General features: G+C 32.9%; 1 long non-coding RNA gene across 1 annotated transcript; it reads left to right on the top strand.

Moving 5' to 3' along the window:
• The first annotated feature begins 7,899 nt into the window (after positions 1–7,899).
• On the top strand, positions 7,900–17,541 carry LOC129907213 (uncharacterized). The gene is made up of 3 exons (XR_008770985.1): positions 7,900–8,154; positions 8,209–8,666; positions 17,100–17,541. It is a non-coding gene; the product is annotated as an uncharacterized LOC129907213 (long non-coding RNA).
• Positions 17,542–18,726: the final 1,185 nt, after the last annotated feature.

Below are 18,726 nucleotides of genomic sequence, written 5' to 3'. Positions count from 1 at the left end.
TTTGTTGCTATTGAAATACAAAGAATTATCCAATTACAAAATTAATATTGCATACATTGCAATTTTGGGCAATTCTTTGTTTAATATTATTTATTTACCTATATTTAAATTATACCTACTTAATTTCTTCTACCTTACTTTGCGCAATTTGAACCATCACACTTAATTTCCAATTTGACCCATCAGCACTTTTCTTTGAATTATTTTAATTGTGACGATCCAGTATGCTGTGTCACCGGATCGTCGACCTGCCGTCGCTTCAACTTATTATTGAAGTTGAATGAATTATTGTTGGCCCAATTAATTTGAGTATTCGTTTGTTTTGTTTACAAAGCGAATTACTCTTGGTGCCCTTGAATTCCGATTGAATTATTGTGGTAGGTTATGGTTAGTGTGAGACACAATGGATAAGTGTCTAACACAACACCTTTATGGGGAACCTCCACTGAATGTCAGTTCTGGGCAGGTGAAGATGTAAACAAACGTTTTTTGTATTGAAAATAGCATTTTTGTTGTAATTCGCATTGGAAATTTTTTTTTTGGCGTAGTCACAAACGCGGAAAACCTATAAAAACCGTAGAATTTTGTATCGGTAGAAATGAGCTGTCTTGCAAATTTGAAGCAAAAACCGTAGAAAAATAATCTGATAAGCTATGGGTGAGTTTAATCACCTATCGGATAGGCTATCTGGGATCACATTACACATAGTCAGCTATTACACGAAGCCTCAAGAGGCTTGACTCTTTTTTCTAATTTTTTTTTGATAATCATTCTGTGAGGCGCGTACTATTACACGATGCCTCTTGAGTCCAGGACTCAAATTTGACATTTCTCTTTTGATTTAAAATTTGTTATATTTGTTATAAATTGTCATTTGAAAAAATTAAAAATTAACTAATTTTCTTCGTGTTTCTTCGCGGAAAATGGTGAATATTTGTTACAAAATAAGTGGTGTACGTGGTTTTTCCTTTATTGTGCGTTTTTCGTCAGTAAATAAAAAAAAAATAACAATTTCGGTAGCTGACATTGGTCGCCAAATTGTCATGTTTTGAAAATTTGGCGATCAATGTCAGTTTGGAAGATATTACCTTTTTATGTGTACTGTGATCTGGGATGATATTAAAAAAAGAGATACTTTATTTGAGAAAATTACATTTTTTAATTGCATAGTATTTGCAAAATTAGCTTGATTTTACTTTTTTAATTTAACAAATTTTAAAAGTTCAATTTGACGTTTAACAAACAGCTCTCTTCAAGCAAACGGGTTTGACAGCGGCTCAAATTAGTATGGAAATTATAATCACCGCGGAGCCGGTTTTACATGTATTGTTCATGTACATTTGTGTTCATACACAAAAAGTTGCAAGTATGTGAGTGCAACCCCGTTTTTCTCGGTCGGAGTGTCTTTTCTGAACTCAGTTTTCTTGCTTGAAGGGCTGTTTATTTTCCACGTTTACGCAAATATTTCTTGTGGGGTGTTCATGTAAACCATTGGGTACGTTCACGTACCGATCCAAGAGTATCCGGATACCTTTGTGTTGTTGTAATCCCATGGAAAATCTCAGCTGATCGTAAACATGTGTTGATAAGCAAAAAAATCCAAAGGTATCCTAAAAATTTCTGGATTTTCGTCTATCTTATGGGAGATTTGAAGAACAGCTGATTTGTGTTCACAAACGTATCGGATAAATAGGTAGGTATCTTGGATAGGATATCTGTGCGTACGTGAACGCACCCCCCTTCAAGCAAACAAGTCCGACCTCGGTCCGAATCCCCTCCGCCTCAGGCGGAGCTGAGTCCGACTTCGGCTCAGAAACGGGTCCGAAGGCGGCTCCAATTAGTATGGAAATTATAATCACCGCGGAGCCGATTTTATATGTATTGTTTTTTCACCACGATTTCTCCTTCGACTTTGTGTTCAAAAAGTTGCAAGCGTGTGAGTGCAAACCCCGTTTTTCTCGGAGTATCTTTTCTGAACTCCGTTTTCTTGCTTGAAGGGAAATTCTATCATTACCCTTCAAGCAAGAAAACGGAGTCCAGAAAAGACAGTCCGACCTCCGACCGAGAAAAGCGGGGTTGCACTCACACACTTGCAACTTTTTGTGTATGAACACAAAGTCGAACGAGAATCGTGGTGGAAAGTGAGAAATGGAAAAAAAAGTGAAACAGACATAGCCAACAAGAGCAAAAGCGTCATTTTGTTATGTTTCGTTGAAGTGTATAGTCGCGTCGCGTCGTGTCTCGTGTCGTTGTTATTATAATATTAGTATAATTATAAACAATATCAAATTATAAACAATATGGAAACAAAAAAAGGTATGTTGTATATATCGCTCAAAGTGTTTGGGTTAAAATGTTGTTTCTTCTTGTTATGTAGATGTAATCTCTAATGATGAAGAAAAATCTAGAAGGTGAAACATGCGATTGTGCATCTAAAGAAACACCAACAACAGCACCAGCAACAAATAAAATAAAATGAAAAAATGTATTGTATCTTATACCTACTTTATTTATTGTGAAAATTTCGTTTGCCAATATAAAATAAAAAATAAAACAGTTTCAGTGAAAAAAAAAATAAATATTGTTCTTTTTTTGGTCGCAAATGCGATACGTCATCCCTTTTTTATTCCTCTTTCTGGTAGGTTTTCGCTGCTCCGACTCAGGTCCGCCTTCGGCTCCGTTTTCTCGGAATGGAGATTTTCACCACACCAATACATATGCAATCGACTTCGCGGTGATTATAATTTCCATACTAATTTGAGCCGCCTTCGGACCAGTTTCTGATCCGAAGGCGGACTCAGCTCCGCCACAGGCGGAGCGGATTCGGACCGAGGTCGGACCTGTTTGCTTGAAGGGTACATATGAATATCTCCCCATCCACAAACTATACCATAAACAATAAATACAAAGACTGGAAACTGAGCTGTCGAATGACGTTTGCCTACAAGCTGCGAGGTGTGGTGAATGTCGTCAATCCATCGTTGTGTTCGTGTTGGATGTGTGGTGAATGTCGCCAATATATAAATGTGTGCGTGTTAACGTCATTTACCAACGTGCCCAAGTAACAATTTTAACTGCATAAGGTCCATTTTCTTCGATTCGGCAAGCTATAGTTTGTATAAGTTTAGTTTAAGGCTTACTTACGCAAATCATCCATTTTGGAAACAAAGGAGGTCTCCTTAAGGCTATCTGGAAGTGTTTAGAAGAAGCCTTGTAAATATAAGTTAAAGAAGACCTTCATAAGACCTGTTTGAACCGTTTTAAAGAAGCCTTCTATTTTCAAGTGTCAGAAGGCTTTCATAAGACCTGTTCCAAGAGGTTCTTGTAAGTATGCAATGTTTTCATCTCTCAAGTATGCAATGTTTTTCACCAATAAGTATGCAAAGCTTTTATCCTGCAGATATGCAATGTTTGTAACACTTTAGAAAAAAACATTGCATTTCTATGTAAGGTTTCAATTAGCTCCCTTTTTGCCACTCATCTTTAATATTCGAGTATGGTCTACTGGTAAGGTGCTGGCTTGGTATGCAGAGGTACGTGGGATCGATTCCTGGCGTAGCCATTTGTGAAATAAAAAAAAATGTGTTCTTTTTCAATTAAAATAAAATTCTTCCCATTTCAGAACGACAGGAAAAGCATTGACATGGCCAAAAAAAGAAGAAAAAACAAAATAGAAAAAAATTAAAAGAACAAAAAAAATCAATAAAGTCTTTTTTTTTTATTCCTAAATTCAACATCTTATAACAACCTCCATAAGGCCTTATTATAACATCCAATGCAAATGATAGTTTCCTTAGCGAGGCTATAGTTTCCCTAAAATGTTTCATTGTTTTGTAAAAAGGCCTGCATAAGGTCGTTTTACGCTGTTCGTCACAAGCTATTAGCTTGTGGATTGCCTGTGGAGGAAGGTCTTGGGGAAATTCGTATGTGCGCCAAAATGATTTGCATAAGGCTTGTCCTTCTTCTTAAACAAGTCAAAAAATAGCTTGCATTGACCCTTATGAAAGCTTAATTGTTACTTGGGTGGTGGCTTTCACATATATTCACAGACAACCAAACTGGCACAACAGCTTCTGTAAGTTGAAATCTTGCAGGTTCTACTTTCTATACAGCCTGTATTGAGCTTGCTTCAGAATTTTACTGCTTATAGAAGTTCGAACTTGTTAAACAACTTCTAATAAGTTGTTTAAATACTGTTAAAGAAACTTAAACGAAGAAAGCTTGTTTTTCGGATAGGCCTGCTAAATGAATTTATAGAAGCTTTAAAGAAATTACCAAGTTTTGTATTTGATTTTTGGTTTTGATATTAAATAATCTAGCTCGGACACTTTTTGGTTTTGACATTGAATAATTAGCTCGGATTTTTTTTTGCTATTTGAACTGAATAAGTTTTTGATTTCATTAATGAATATACTTGGATGGCTGAGTGGGTAGAGTGGTGCACGGTACAAATAAAAAGGTAATATATTCCCAACTGACATTGGTCACCAAACTGTCAAAACATGACAATTTGGCGACCAATGTCAGACCGTCATTCTTAATTGTTTGAACCGACGAAAAACGCACAAAAACCGAAACACCACTATTTTTTTAACAATTATTGATTATTTTCGGCGAAGAAACTTGAATTTTTTTTTTTTCAATTTATAAATTTTCCAAATGACATTTTATAAATTAAAACAAAAACAAATTTCCTGTTTACTGTGATTGAATTATAAAAATTAAAGGCCGATTGGTGCCTATTTTTGACAAACAAATTTTGACAACGTTCGGAATATATATCCTTATTATGTGTACTGTGAGAGTGGTGGACTACCACCAAGCAGATACGAAGTTCGATTCCTGGGTGTAAAAAAATTATATACTTTTAAAATTATTATTAATAGATATACTAAAAATTAATGGAACGTTATATATGATTTTGTCGATGAACTATACCAAGACTGGAAACTTTCGTACGTCTTACCCCCCAAAACCCTTTTGTGTACAGTGTTGTCTGTGAATATATGTGAAAGCCACCACGTTGGTAAATGACGTTAACATGCACACATATATTGTCGGTCTCATGAGCAAACCTCGTAACTCCCAAAATCAAAATTTTACAGGAGAGACGAAAGAGTAAACAAACAACAGATTAGTTGGGAGAAACGCACTGTGCAAAATTTGAATTTAAGTCTATTTAGAGTTTTCGGAATGACCCCAAATTTTCTGGGTTGCTCCGCTGACATATTTTCTAAAGAATGTCATTCAAAAGTCATTTTTGAAAAAAAGTGGAGTTACGAGGTTTTCTTATGAGACCGACGATATATAGAATAACGTCATTCACCACACGTCGAACACGAACCCAACGATAGATTCACGACATTCACCACACCTTGCAGCTTGTAGGCAAACGTCATTAGACCGCTCAGTTTCCAGTCTTGGTATAGTCTGTTTATGCCTACCCTTTTTGTTTTTCAAAGTCTACCTTCCCTTCAAGCAAACAGGTCCGACCTCGGTCCGAATCCGCTCCGCCTGAGGCGGAGCTGAGTCCGACTTCGGATCAGAAACTGGTCCGAAGGCGGCTCAAATTAGTATGGAAATTATAATTACCGCGAAGTCGATTGCATATGTATTAGTGTGGTGAAAATCTCCATTCCGAGAAAACGGAGCCGAAGGCGGACCTGAGCCGGAGCAGCGAAAACCTACCAGAAAGAGGAATAAGAAAGGGATGACATTTCGCATTTGCGACCAAAAAAAGAACAAGATTTATTTTTTTTTTTCACTGAAACTGTTTTATTTTTTATTTTATTTTGGCAAACGAAATTTTCACAATAAATACAATATAAAATACAATACATTTTTTTTCATTTTATTTAATTTGATGCTGCTGCTGTTGTTGGTGTTTTTTAGATACCCAATCGCATGTTTCACCTTCTAGATTTTTCTTCATCATTAGAGATTACATCTACCACACAAGAAGAAACAACATTTTAACCCAAACACTTTGAGCGATATATAAAACAAACCTTTTTTGTTTTCCATATTGTTTATAATTTAATAAAATTGTTTATAATTAATAAACTAACATTATACAAACAACGACACGAGACACGACGCGACCAACCACTTCACCAAAAAATAACAAAATGACGCTTTGGCTCTTGTTGGCCTTGTCTTTCTTTTCCTTTTCTCATTTTTCACCACGATTCTCCTTTGACTTTGTGTTCATACACAAAAAGTTGCAAGTGTGTGAGTGCAAGCCCGATTTTCGCGGTCTGAGGTCGGAGTTTCTTTGTTGAACTCAGTTTTCTTGCTTGAAGGGTTCCCTTCAAGCAAACGAGTCCGACCTCGGTCCGAATCCGCTCCGCCTCAGGAGGAGCTGAGTCCGACTTCGACTACGAAACGAGTCCGACAGCGGCTCAAATTAGTATGGAAATTACAATCCCGCGCAGCCGATTTTATATGTATTGATTTTTTCACCACGATTTCTCCTTCGACTTTGTGTTCATACCCAAAAAGTTGCAAGTGTGTGAGTGCAACCCCGTTTTTCTCGTTTTGAGGTCGGAATGTCTTTTCTGAACTCAGTTTTCTTGCTTGAAGGGTTGTAAATGAAAAGCGTCACCTGAACATTTCATATTATACATATATATTAAGTGCGTTCAATGTGAAAAAAACTGAATTTAGGTTCAGTTTTAGTGGGTTGAACTCTGCCATTCTCGTTCGTGAGCTTTATAGCCTTTTCACACCAAGCCAAAAACGCGGTTTTTGCAAAAAACCCTAAAAACCTATTTCAAAAACACAAGTTTTTCCATACATTTTTCATAAACCACAAGTTTTCGCAAAACACAAGTTTTTGATTAAACTCGTCAAAAACCTGAAAATGAAAACATTCAACTCCAAACGAAATAACCAAGAATAAGAAGAACTGACAGCAGACAAAAAAAAAGAACTGACAGGCAAAGATAACTAGTTGTTTTACAAATGCGGTTTGTTGATTTTTTTGATAATATAAATCAATTTTATTTTTTTATTTCTTCCATTAATTATAGAAAATGGCAGAGCAAATGGGGGATCGAAGATGAAGAGTTCCTGTTGGAACTTTGGGCTGAAAAGGAGCCACAGCTCAAAGGCAGCCGAAAAAACATTCATATTTACATAAAAATGTCTACAGAATTTGAGGGGCGGCCAAAATGTTATTCTCCGGAAGAAATTAAAATAAAACTACACAATTTAACGACCAAATAAATAAAATTATATTTAAATTGTCAGATTTCATTTTATTTGATCAATTATGTGAGCTCAAGCTGATTTAAACACCAAAAATTTAATCCCATCGAAAACTTCACATTTAGATGTCAAAAAATTTTAAACGTCAAACAAAAACCTGTAAATTTGTGGTGTGAACGCTTTTCAGTTTTTTGAAAACTTTTTGCCATAAACCGCGTTTTTGGGTCTGGTGTGAAAAGGCTATTACGTTACGTTTGTTAATTTTTCTATTTTAGTTATTATTAAATAAACTAGGATTCACCAAATTATAAAACTGATCAAATGCGATTCACTAAATTGAGACTGAATTATGAAGATATTTTTTTTTTGAAATTCATGACCAAACCAAGCAAGAAAACGGAGTTCAGAAAAGACACTCCGACCGAGAAAAACGGGGTTGCACTCACACACTTGCAAATTTTTGTGTATGAACACAAAAAAGGAGAAATCGTGGTGAAAAAACCAATACATATAAAATCGGCTCCGCGGTGATTATAATTTCCATACTAATTTGAGCCGCCTTCGGACCCATTTCTGAGCCGAAGTCGGACTCAGCTCCGCCTGAGGCGGAGCGGATTCGGACTTGTTGCTTGAAGGGAAGTGCTGCTAACTTAACGCCTTACGTAATTTGTTTACAACTTTTACAGGGCTATTCTGGAGTTGTGATGCTCACAAGTCACCATTTTTTGTGAGGTTTTTTTTGTGAGGTTTCTTATGAGACTGTCACAATTTGGTATTCTGCGAGAAACCTCATAAGAAACCTCACAAAAAATTCACCACAGAAAGAGGTGAGTTCCTAAATATGACAGCCAGCTGGTTTGTCAAAACAAATCGGATAAAAAAATCAATATGCACTTATTTGGATTTGGAACTTCGAATTATAAAAATAAAAACAATTAAAACATGGTAAGAAGATATATTTTTTATCTACTCACATTGACTAATCAAATTATTTTATAGAAAGCATTTATCGACCGAGAGAATTCTGTACCTTTCCATCAAGTCAACACTTCTAATCCTCTTGTGGCTGATGAGGATGCTCTTATTCAGCGTCGATAAAAAAAAGCAAAACAAATTGGTGGATTCATTTAATCAAAGTAAGAATGGCTCACACAATGTACGCAATCATCATCTGTAGGTTCTGGTTCCTCCTGGCTGCAGAGCAACATCTTTCAAATGACACCATGAATGGCAATTCATCAACCTCACTATATCGAAACCTATATGGTTATCGAAAACTTGAGCTATGGGAGCAGCAGCTGCTGCATCTCCCACCATCTCTACCATTAGTTCAAAACACCATATATATAAATATGATGCAAAATCATTAGAAAAATCATCATCAAGATCCTTGGGCACCAAAAGCTCAACCAATCTCTGCTAATAATGGCGATCCATGGAGGAGAACTAGAAATAAGGTATTTTATAATAAGTAGACTAATAAATGTTATAACTTTTGATTTTTGTTTGTTTATTTGTATTTTGAATTTGATAAATAAAAAAATATATGAAATCTTATACATTAAACCAAAAACGTTAAATCTGAATACTTAATCTCTGAGGTTCATATGCGAGTAAACTTTTTAACACCTAATGAATTTGTAGGTTCCGTTCATAAATCAACTCAAGCTACAACAACCTTTTGCAATTAGTTTAAATCAAGATCCTTTGGTACTGTAACATGGGGTTACTTTGCCCCGGCGGGGGTGACTTTGCGCCACTGACGAAAAAAGTTAGTTTCTTGATTCACGCTCAGACATGTTAGATTCTCTATATCGAAACTACTGTAATATACACACATCCATATATACATCTGCCACGTGTTGCAACGGACCATCTGCCGGCAGTTTTTAAGAAGCAGTTGACCTGTGAATTTGAGGTAGAAAATTCGTGTTTTTTTTTGTGGTGAAAAATTTGGTGTGTAAAACCAGTTGTGTGATAATTGACAAAGTAAGTGCAAATATTCTTGTTATGATATTATTTTGTTATAACTCTGCGCTTGTCATTTGTTTGTTTAATTTATAAATAATAATTATTGCATTTTTTTTATGTAACTAAGTAGTTTTTTTTTTTTGTTTTGGGGTTACTTTGCCCCAGGAGCAATTTATTTTTATAATTAAATGTGTTTTTAATTCTATGTATGTTTTTATTGTTTTTAAAAGTGAACTATTTTTTCGATTGTTAAATTGTTATTTATGTTTATTTTAAACTTATTTTGGTGAAATTAATGAAGTTTTCTGTTTTTTTCTTTAAATTCGTATTAATTTATAATCAATTAATGAAATAAAAGAGGCTGTTTTGTTTTTTGTAAAAAAAAAGAGTTTGTGTACCTACAAATTTTTTTTCTTACAGATTTGAAGCTTTGATCCAGGGCTATTAAAATGTAATACTAACTTTGCTGTATAGTTAAAAACTTCAGGTGGAGCAAAGTAACCCCCTCCCTTTTACTACTTTGCCCCACTTTTCAACTTAAAAAACAAAATATTTTTACTGTTATTTGAATGTTTTTTTTTAGAATTAATGCAATATTTCATGTCTTATCAATGAATTAAAAGAAAAAAACAAATAGATACAAAAATGTTACTACCATTTTTAAGAGGTTTTCTAAAAATAGTGCAAAAAACGGAGCAAAGTAAACCCATGTAACGGTGCCAGTTAGAAATGCAGCGCTACAGGTAAATTTGTTATTACGATCTTGCAACTTGCAAATAACTCTGCTTTTTCTTAAATTAAAAATAATAATACGAAAGCAAGACAAAAAGGTTTAGGGTTGAACAAAGCTATCTTTTTAATACAAAAAGTTTCACGGTTAAAGTTAATAACTTTGCTATAAAAAGGATTGGAAATGAATATTGAAATCGAAATCAACTCAGTTCACAAAACATCGTTTAAAGTTTACTCGAAAAAATTGATTGAAAATCCATGGTATTTATTTTTGCAATTTTTCCAACTTTTTTTTCTAAAACTACCCATCCAGATTCTTACTCACATCATTTGGTAAAAACGATTTGATCAATAATAGTCATAGAAGGCTTTTCAGGTTCTTTGATGAATAGTAAAGTAGAGTTTGGATCAACAATTACAACCAAAAGACACCATGTATGTAACAGTTTTTTTTTGTTCTCCACGAAAAATTATACTAAAATCAGATTATGGTTGACAAAGTAAAAAATAGTTTGAACAAATATTTTTCAAAAGCTTCCACAGAAATTTTTTAGAAAAAATTCAAAGGATTTGGTTGTCCTATTATACCCAATAGGGTTCTTTACTTTATTGTTTTACAATTATTACTAAAAGAATTTTTTTAAATCTATTGTGTACTGTCTGATCCGGCTATGTGAAGTTGGCACCCCCAAATGCAAATTTTTTTTTCAAACCTATATGGTTCGATTGCCCAAGGTTAGCCCAGGATAGCCCAAGATTTTTTTTCGCTAGCCCACCCTTAGTTTTAAAATTATAACGGAATTATTTTTTTTCACCTCAAAAATCACAAAAAAAACTTTTTTTTTATTCTGTGAAAAAATTGTTGGTTTTGCACTATGGTTCGATTGCCCAACGTTAGCTTAGGATAGCCCAACTTTTTTTTTCTTGATTGCACTATTTTTTCAGAAGATACAACAAAAAACTTTTTTTCATATCAGAAACCGAAAATATTAAAATTTTTTTTTCCTGTGAAAAAATCCTTAGTTTAAAAACGTGGTTTGTTTGCCCAAGGTTAGCCACGGATAGCCCAACTTTTATTTTTGCTATCGTAAGCTTAGTTTAAAAATTATAGAAGAATTAGTTTTTATTCACCACACCAAAAAAAAAAGTACGTATACACCTCAGTGACCCTTTTTAAATTTATAATTATGAACAATTAAATTCACTGGTGTTTGCATTGCGTGTCAAATGTTTTTTGTTAAGAAGCTTAATATAATAATAATTTTTCAAGTCTCAAAATCAATTTTTTGTTTTGTTTGCCATATAAGTACCTAGAAAAGCTACATGTTTAGTAAAATATATCCAAACGTATTTCAAAAGTAACAACAATTATGAAATGGTGTAAAGTGATTGCTTTTTCAGAACACGAAAAAACACTTTTTTCAAAGTACCACCTTCTTAAAAATAAAAAATTTTTTTTTTCAGTGTAAAATGTATCCTTTTTTCATTTTTCCTCAATTAACCATTCTAATTCCAACTAATCACATCACTTTTTTTCGTTAGCCCACCCTCAGTTTAAAAGTTATAACAAAAAACTTTTTTCAAAGTACCAACTTCTTAAAAATCAAACATTTTTTTTTCAGTGTAAAATTTATCCTTTTTTCATTTTTCCTCAATTAACCATTCTAATTCCAACTAATTACATCACTTTTTTTCGTTAGCCCACCCTCAGTTTAAAAGGTATAACAAAAAACTTTTTTCAAAGTACCAACTTCTTAAAAATCAAACATTTTTTTTTTCAGTGTAAAATTTATCCTTTTTTCATTTTTCCTCAATTAACCATTCTAATTCCAACTAATAACATCACTTGTTTTCGTTAGCCCACCCTCAGTTTTAAAGTTATAACAAAAAACTTTTTTCAAAGTACCAACTTCTTAAAAATCAAACATTTTTTTTTCAGTGTAAAATTTATCCTTTTTTCATTTTTCCTCAATTAACCATTCTAATTCCAACTAATTACATCACTTTTTTTCGTTAGCCCACCCTCAGTTTAAAAGTTATAATAAAAAATTTTTTTCAAAGTACCAACTTCTTAAAAATCAAACATTTTTTTTTTTCAGTGTAAAATTTATCCTTTAACACTGAAAAAAAATGTTTGATTTTTAAGAAGTTGGTACTTTGAAAAAAGTTTTTTGTTATAACTTTTAAACTGAGGGTGGGCTAACGAAAAAAAAAGATGTAATTAGTTGAAATTAGAATGGTTAATTGAAGAAAAATGAAAAAAGGATAAATTTTACACTGATAAAAAAAATGTTTGATTTTTAAGAAGTTGGTACTTTGAAAAAAGTTTTTTGTTATAACTTTTCAACTGAGGGTAGCCTAACAAAAAAAAGTGATGTAATTAGTTGGAATTAGAATGGTTAATTGAGGAAAAATGAAAAAAGGATACATTTTACGCTGAAAAAAAATGTTTGATTTTTAAGAAGTTGGTACTTTGAAAAAAGTTTTTTGTTATAACTTTTAAACTGAGGGTAGGCTAACGAAAAAAAGTGATGTAATTAGTTGGAATTAGAATGGTTAATTGAGGAAAAATGAAAAAAGGATAAATTTTACACTGAAAAAAAAAATGTTTTATATTTAAGAAGTTGGTCCTTGAAAAAAGTTTTTTGTTATAAATTTTAAACTGAGGGTGGGCTAACGAAAAAAAGTGATGTAATTAGTTGGAATTAGAATGGTTAATTGAGGAAAAATGAAAAAAGGATAAATTTTACACTGAAAAAAAAATGTTTGATTTTTAAGAAGTTGGTACTTTGAAAAAAGTTTTTTGTTATAAATTTTAAACTGAGGGTGGGCTAACGAAAAAAAGTGATGTAATTAGTTGGAATTAGAATGGTTAATTGAGGAAAAATGAAAAAAGGATAAATTTTACACTGAAAAAAAAAATGTTTGATTTTTAAGAAGTTGGTACTTTGAAAAAAAATTTTTGTTATAACTTTAAACTGAGGGTGGGCTAACGAAAACAAGTGATGTAATTAGTTGGAATTAGAATGGTTCATTGAGGAAAAATGAAAATAGTATAAATTTTACACTGAAAAAAAAAATGTTTGATTTTTAAGAAGTTGGTACTTTGAAAAAAGTTTTTTGTTATAACTTTTAAACTGAGGGTGGGCTAACGAAATAAGTGATGTAATTAGTTGGAATTAGATTGGTTAATGGAGGAAAAATGAAAAAAGGATAAATTTTACACTGAAAAAAAATGTTTGATTTTTAAGAAGTTGGTACTTTGAAAAAAGTTTTTTGTTATAACTTTTAAACTGAGGGTGGGCTAACGAAAAAAAGTGATGTAATTAGTTGGAATTAGAATGGTTAATTGAGGAAAAATGAAAAAAGGATACATTTTACACTGAAAAAAAAAATTTTAGATTTTTAAGAAGTTGGTACTTTGAAAAAATTGTTTTTTCGTGTTCTGAAAAAGCAATCACTTTACACCATTTCATATTTGTTGTTACTTTTGAAATACGTTTGGATATATTTTACTAAGCATGTAGCTTTTCTAGGTACTTATATGGCAAACAAAACAAAAAATTGATTTTGAGACTTGAAAAATTATTCGTTTGTTGTGGCTTTTAATGTTAAATGTCAACTTAAGCTTCTTAACACGAATGTTATATGGACTACTTTCAATCAAGTAAAAATGTTAATTCAAATTAAAAACATTTGAGACGCAATGCAAACACCAGTGAATTTAATTGTTCTTAATTATAAATTTAAAAAGGGTCACTGAGGTGTATACGTACTTGTGTGGTGAATAAAAACTAATTCTTCTATAATTTTTAAACTAAGCTTACGATAGCAAAAATAGAGTTGGGCTATCCTGGGCTAACCTTGGGCAAACAAACCTCGGTTTTAAACTAAGGATTTTTTCACAGGAAAAAAAAAATTAAATTTTTTCGGTTTCTGATATGAAAAAAAGTTTTTTGTTGTATCTTCTGAAAAAATAGTGCATTCAAGAAAAAAAAAGTTGGGCTATCCTGGGCTAACGTTGGGCAATCGAACCATAGTGCGAAACCAACAATTTTTTCACAGAATAAAAAAAAGTTTTTTTTTGTGATTTTTGAGGTGAAAAAAAAATAATTCCGTTATAATTTTAAAACTAAGGGTGGGCTAGCGAAAAAAAATCTTGGGCTATCCTGGGCTAACCTTGGGCAATCGAACCATATAGGTTTGAAAAAAAAAAATTGCATTTGGGGGTGCCAACTTCACTGATCCTCGATAATACATACATATTAAATTTTTTATTTGATTAGATAGTGGCCTTTGTTAATCGCAATAGTATCAACTGAGAGCAGATCAAGGAGGCAGCTTTGATCACATGACTCATCACATCAGTTCAAGTTTCAAAGGATTTGAACTATCGGGTGGCATATGTAGTTCGTCGATTAAAACACCAAGTATTAATTCCAGCTGTTGGCAAATAGCTGTGGACCAGCAAAAATTCGCCATTATTTTAAGGCATTTTTAATATACTTCCAGCTCAGTTTAAACATGTGTTCTATTTTTTTGTTTGGGCCTTTGCATACAATTCGAAATGTGGACGACATTTATTTTTTGTACAAGGTCAACACATATTTTTTTCATCTCTTTTTTTTTTAAATATGCAATGTTACAAATAGTGTTTTTTTTATTAATACATGGTACAAAACTTACGGCCATATTATTCACTCTGGATTTAGTTTGGATTGAAGTTAAATCTGAATTTTATAAATCCAAGGATTTAAGTTTTTGTTCATATTACTCACTCAAAAAAAATTATGTGATTATTCAATAATTTTTGTATAATTTGCATTTATCTCTATTATTCCTTCACAAAATACTTGACAAAACAACTGAACACTGGGAAAATGAGTTTTAAATCTGGATTTATAAAGTTTAACAGACTTCCAGAGAGCAGTTTAAATTTGTTTGGATTTAACGAGATTGGATTTAAAAAATTGGATTTAAGATTGGATTTATGTACTGAATATTATGGACTTGGATTTATTTTTGACATTTGACATTCTTTACATCCAGATGTATTTTTTAAACTAGTGAATAATATGGCCGTTAGAGTATTATCAAATTTACTGTTACTTTGAAAGAATTCGGTTTTTAGTAATAATGCAAAATAAAATTAAAAATAAAGATTGATTTTACTTTAATAAAAATGGTAACTGAGTTGTAATTGTATTTTGGTTTTTTGTAGTATTGATAGTTGAAGAGAAGTAGATATCGAAAAAAAGTTGGATTTCGATTCAAAATGTCTTATTCTGGCTATCCACCGGTGATACAGCAAAAGTTAACTGGGCAATAGTCGTGAGTTTCCAAGAAAAAAAAATATAATTTAGAAAGTACATGGGAGTATTATCAAATTGTTTTAATGGATTTCTGCATTTCATATCTGAAGTCAAAAAATATTTCTTACTTTTAATAAGCACTTTATTTACCACCATTGACCTTTTTTCCAATCTAGGACTTTCCGTTGGACAAAAATGCACTTTTTTCAAGGCTTACGTCCTATTAGTCCAGCTTTTATATATGTAGGATCTTGCATAACTTCGACATTGCCTCCATTGAATCGGTCACCAAATGCATTGAAATTAAAAAGAAACCAAATAAATAACTGAACCGAAGTGATTTTTACTTACTTAGCTGATGAAGCTGATCCTGTGTCCTTTGAAGTTCGGGGATGTGTGGTGATTTTTAGCAATTGCATCTTATCCACTAACGAGATGATGCATATCAAAGTCTTTGTCTGGTCGAGAGTTACCTGTTGCTATTTTTGTCAGATTATTTTAAGGCATCATAAGATAGTTTTGGTGTTAAATTTAAGAAATGCTAAGAAATCCTTTGGTTCGAACATGGCTCGTTCGTTGTGCGTCCATGAACTCCGTTTTTTCTTTTGATTCGAGTGAGGTGATGAATGATAGGGCCACTCCTTGAGCTAATCCAGCTCACTTTAGGTCTCACGCATAAAATCATTATGCTGTGTTAAAAAAAAATCGTGTTGCGAGGCAAGAGGAGCGGAGGAGGTGTAGGTAGGTTGGTAAGGTAGGAAATAGGATGAGGTAGGAAATTAGAAAAGGAAGGTTTGGAAAGGAAGGAAGGAATGCTAAGTTCCGGAGGACGTGGCCTGCTTGCGATGCACGGCATAAGCTCGCCGGATGGGGGGGATCTTGCCCCCGAAACTTAACCTCACCTGCAAACAAAAACATAAATCAGGCCGGTGTACTAACAACTAAACTCAAAAGTTGACGCGGACGGACGTTCACCACCCCAAGGGCACTGCCGGTGTTGTTGCAGTGTGGCCTTTTACCCACCCAACCATGAGAATCCTCGGCCATTTTGGATTCTCCCAATAACGTTGTCGTTCCACTGGAAATCAGGTCCTTACCATCGTTGAAACTCAGCTACCATCTGCACCCCTGAAAATTTCTTTAAAGGATCATGGTTTCACCCAAGTGAAACAGAAACAAAACAACTAAAAAGTTTCTCTTTTTTTCCAAAAACATGGGCGTCTTTCAAGTTTTATTCTTTATAAAAATCATTTGTAGCAGATTTGAAACAATTCTTATCATAATTTAAATTAACAAAAAAAAATAAATTAACAAAAAAAACCAGAAACAAAACTAAGCAAAGCAAAAGAAAAAAAAAATGTAACAAAAAAACGATTCCTTTTTTGGAGGCAATGAACAAAAAAAAACAATTAGGATACCCTTTGTGGTACTGACTTAAATCTAAGAACAAAAAAAAACGTCCCAGGATTCCCTACCCCTAGAGAGCTCTATGGAGGTTGGATTTTTACCCCTAGGAAAAACAACACCAAAATTTCAGAAAATCGCGCAGACCCCGAGGAATGGTTTTCTATCACTTACAATACATATAAATTAAGATTTTTGAATTTTAAGAGGAAAGAAATGTATAATCAAAAAAAAGTAGTTAAAACTTAGACGCAAAAAAAATATAAATAATTATTAAATAGAAACAAACACAAACACATAAATTTTATAACGGTGCCGATTGTTGGACACGTGATGATGGGGGTGAACTATCACAATTCTTCTTTATTTTTAGGTTTATTTTTATTATTTTTTTGTTTTTATGTTTAAACAACTCACTGCGACCTTTGTTTATTGTTGTAGGTGAGTAAATTCTTTTTTTTTTCTTTTCAGGGTTATTCACGGGTACTTTTGTATAGACCGGCCCACAAGCCTTACTGGGTGCTTCGATGGACGGCCTAAGGCTCCCTTCAAAACGGTGTTGAAGTCAGTCGACTGCGGACCAGGACTCAATTTTCCTTTTTTTTTCGTTAAAAAAATGAAGGTTTAAAAATAATGAAATTTTTTATAACGGTGCGGCGGCCCAGCCCTTTTATTACAATCTGGGACCGCCGATAATAAACCTAGGAAATTCGCTTTGGTTTAAAACTATTCAATAAAAAAGTTGCTAAAAATTCGCAGAACTCACCACTTTTAATTATTTTGCAAAATTTATAATTTTGTTCACCACACGTTAGTACAGGAAATTCAATAAAAAAAGTTTCCAACAGATCTTTGTGATAAGTTTCCAACAGATCTTTGTGATTGTTTTTCTAAAAAAAATTAATGCCAAAAGAAAAACCTTAAGCAACCACTCAACACTTGGTTTTTATTTAAAAAAATTACCGAAAAGAACTTTTCACCACTATTTATTTTTTTTAAATTTTTTATTTTTTTTTTTTTTTTTTAATAAATTTTATTTGAAATTACTTCGGTTTATTTAATTTTGTTTTCTTGTTTTGCCTTAAAAAAACTTTGGCAGCAATAGCACAACCGATCTGTATCTGGATTAACTTTCAAATGACACGAGTTCGGTGAGATGTCAAAAGCCCAATCTTAAAGGAAAAAAAATGTAAGGGAAAACCACTTTGACATTTGGCGGATTACCTCCAAAAATTGGTACCGCATGTTAAATCTAACTGGACAAACATCACCCGATTCACATGTCTGCTTTTACATGAAGACGCAAGAGTCAAGATTCAATGAAGAGTAAGGGAGAAAGAAAGTTCGAAAAAGAGGGATGGAAGATTTTTTAAACTGTGAGTCTCCGGTCGAAAATTTTGAGACTCATTTTGACGTTTCTCTTTGATCTTGTTCTTTTTTTTGCTGTTTTGCTTTAATTGATTTCGTCGGTGGCAGAGTTCGCTTCGTCGGATGTATATTATTTGGGTGTATACTAACTTTTATTAATTTATTTAAATGTTTTTGTTGCACATAGAGCCCCCTGATGTTGTTTTTTGTATATTTTGATGCTTTTTTTTTAAATAAAAATAGATACGAAAACGAGAACAAGATAAAATAAAAAAAATAGCTGTCAAATTTGCGTCTTATAAAAATTACTACGTGTAGAAGCGCGCGACTTACCGAAGGGAAAATCAAAAGGAAATTCGAAGATAATTTCTGCGCCTTGCGTCTTCATGTAAAAGCAGACCATCTCTCAATATAAACCTTATATACACTCTTGTATGTATTGGTGAGCGTTTCTATATCCCCCCTTTCTATCTTCGAATTCGAACATAATTATAGGGCACGTTCACAAAAAGGGAAATTACCTTGTTGCAACCATCCACCAATAGATGGCTATTGTAAGGTTAAGGGTGTGATTATATTGGCTTATTGGAGGTTTAAGTTTGGTTAGTACGTAAAACAGCAAAACTAACCGGTGACATGAACATAGACAAAAAGTAAGTATTGAATAATTAAAAGAACTAATTTGAGCAGCCTTCGGACCCGTTCCTGAGCCGAAATCGGAGTCAGCTCC

Source organism: Episyrphus balteatus, chromosome 1 (assembly GCF_945859705.1).
Source record: "Episyrphus balteatus chromosome 1, idEpiBalt1.1, whole genome shotgun sequence".
Taxonomy (NCBI): Eukaryota; Metazoa; Arthropoda; class Insecta; order Diptera; family Syrphidae; genus Episyrphus; species Episyrphus balteatus.
This window is presented reverse-complemented; position numbering and strand designations above follow the sequence as displayed.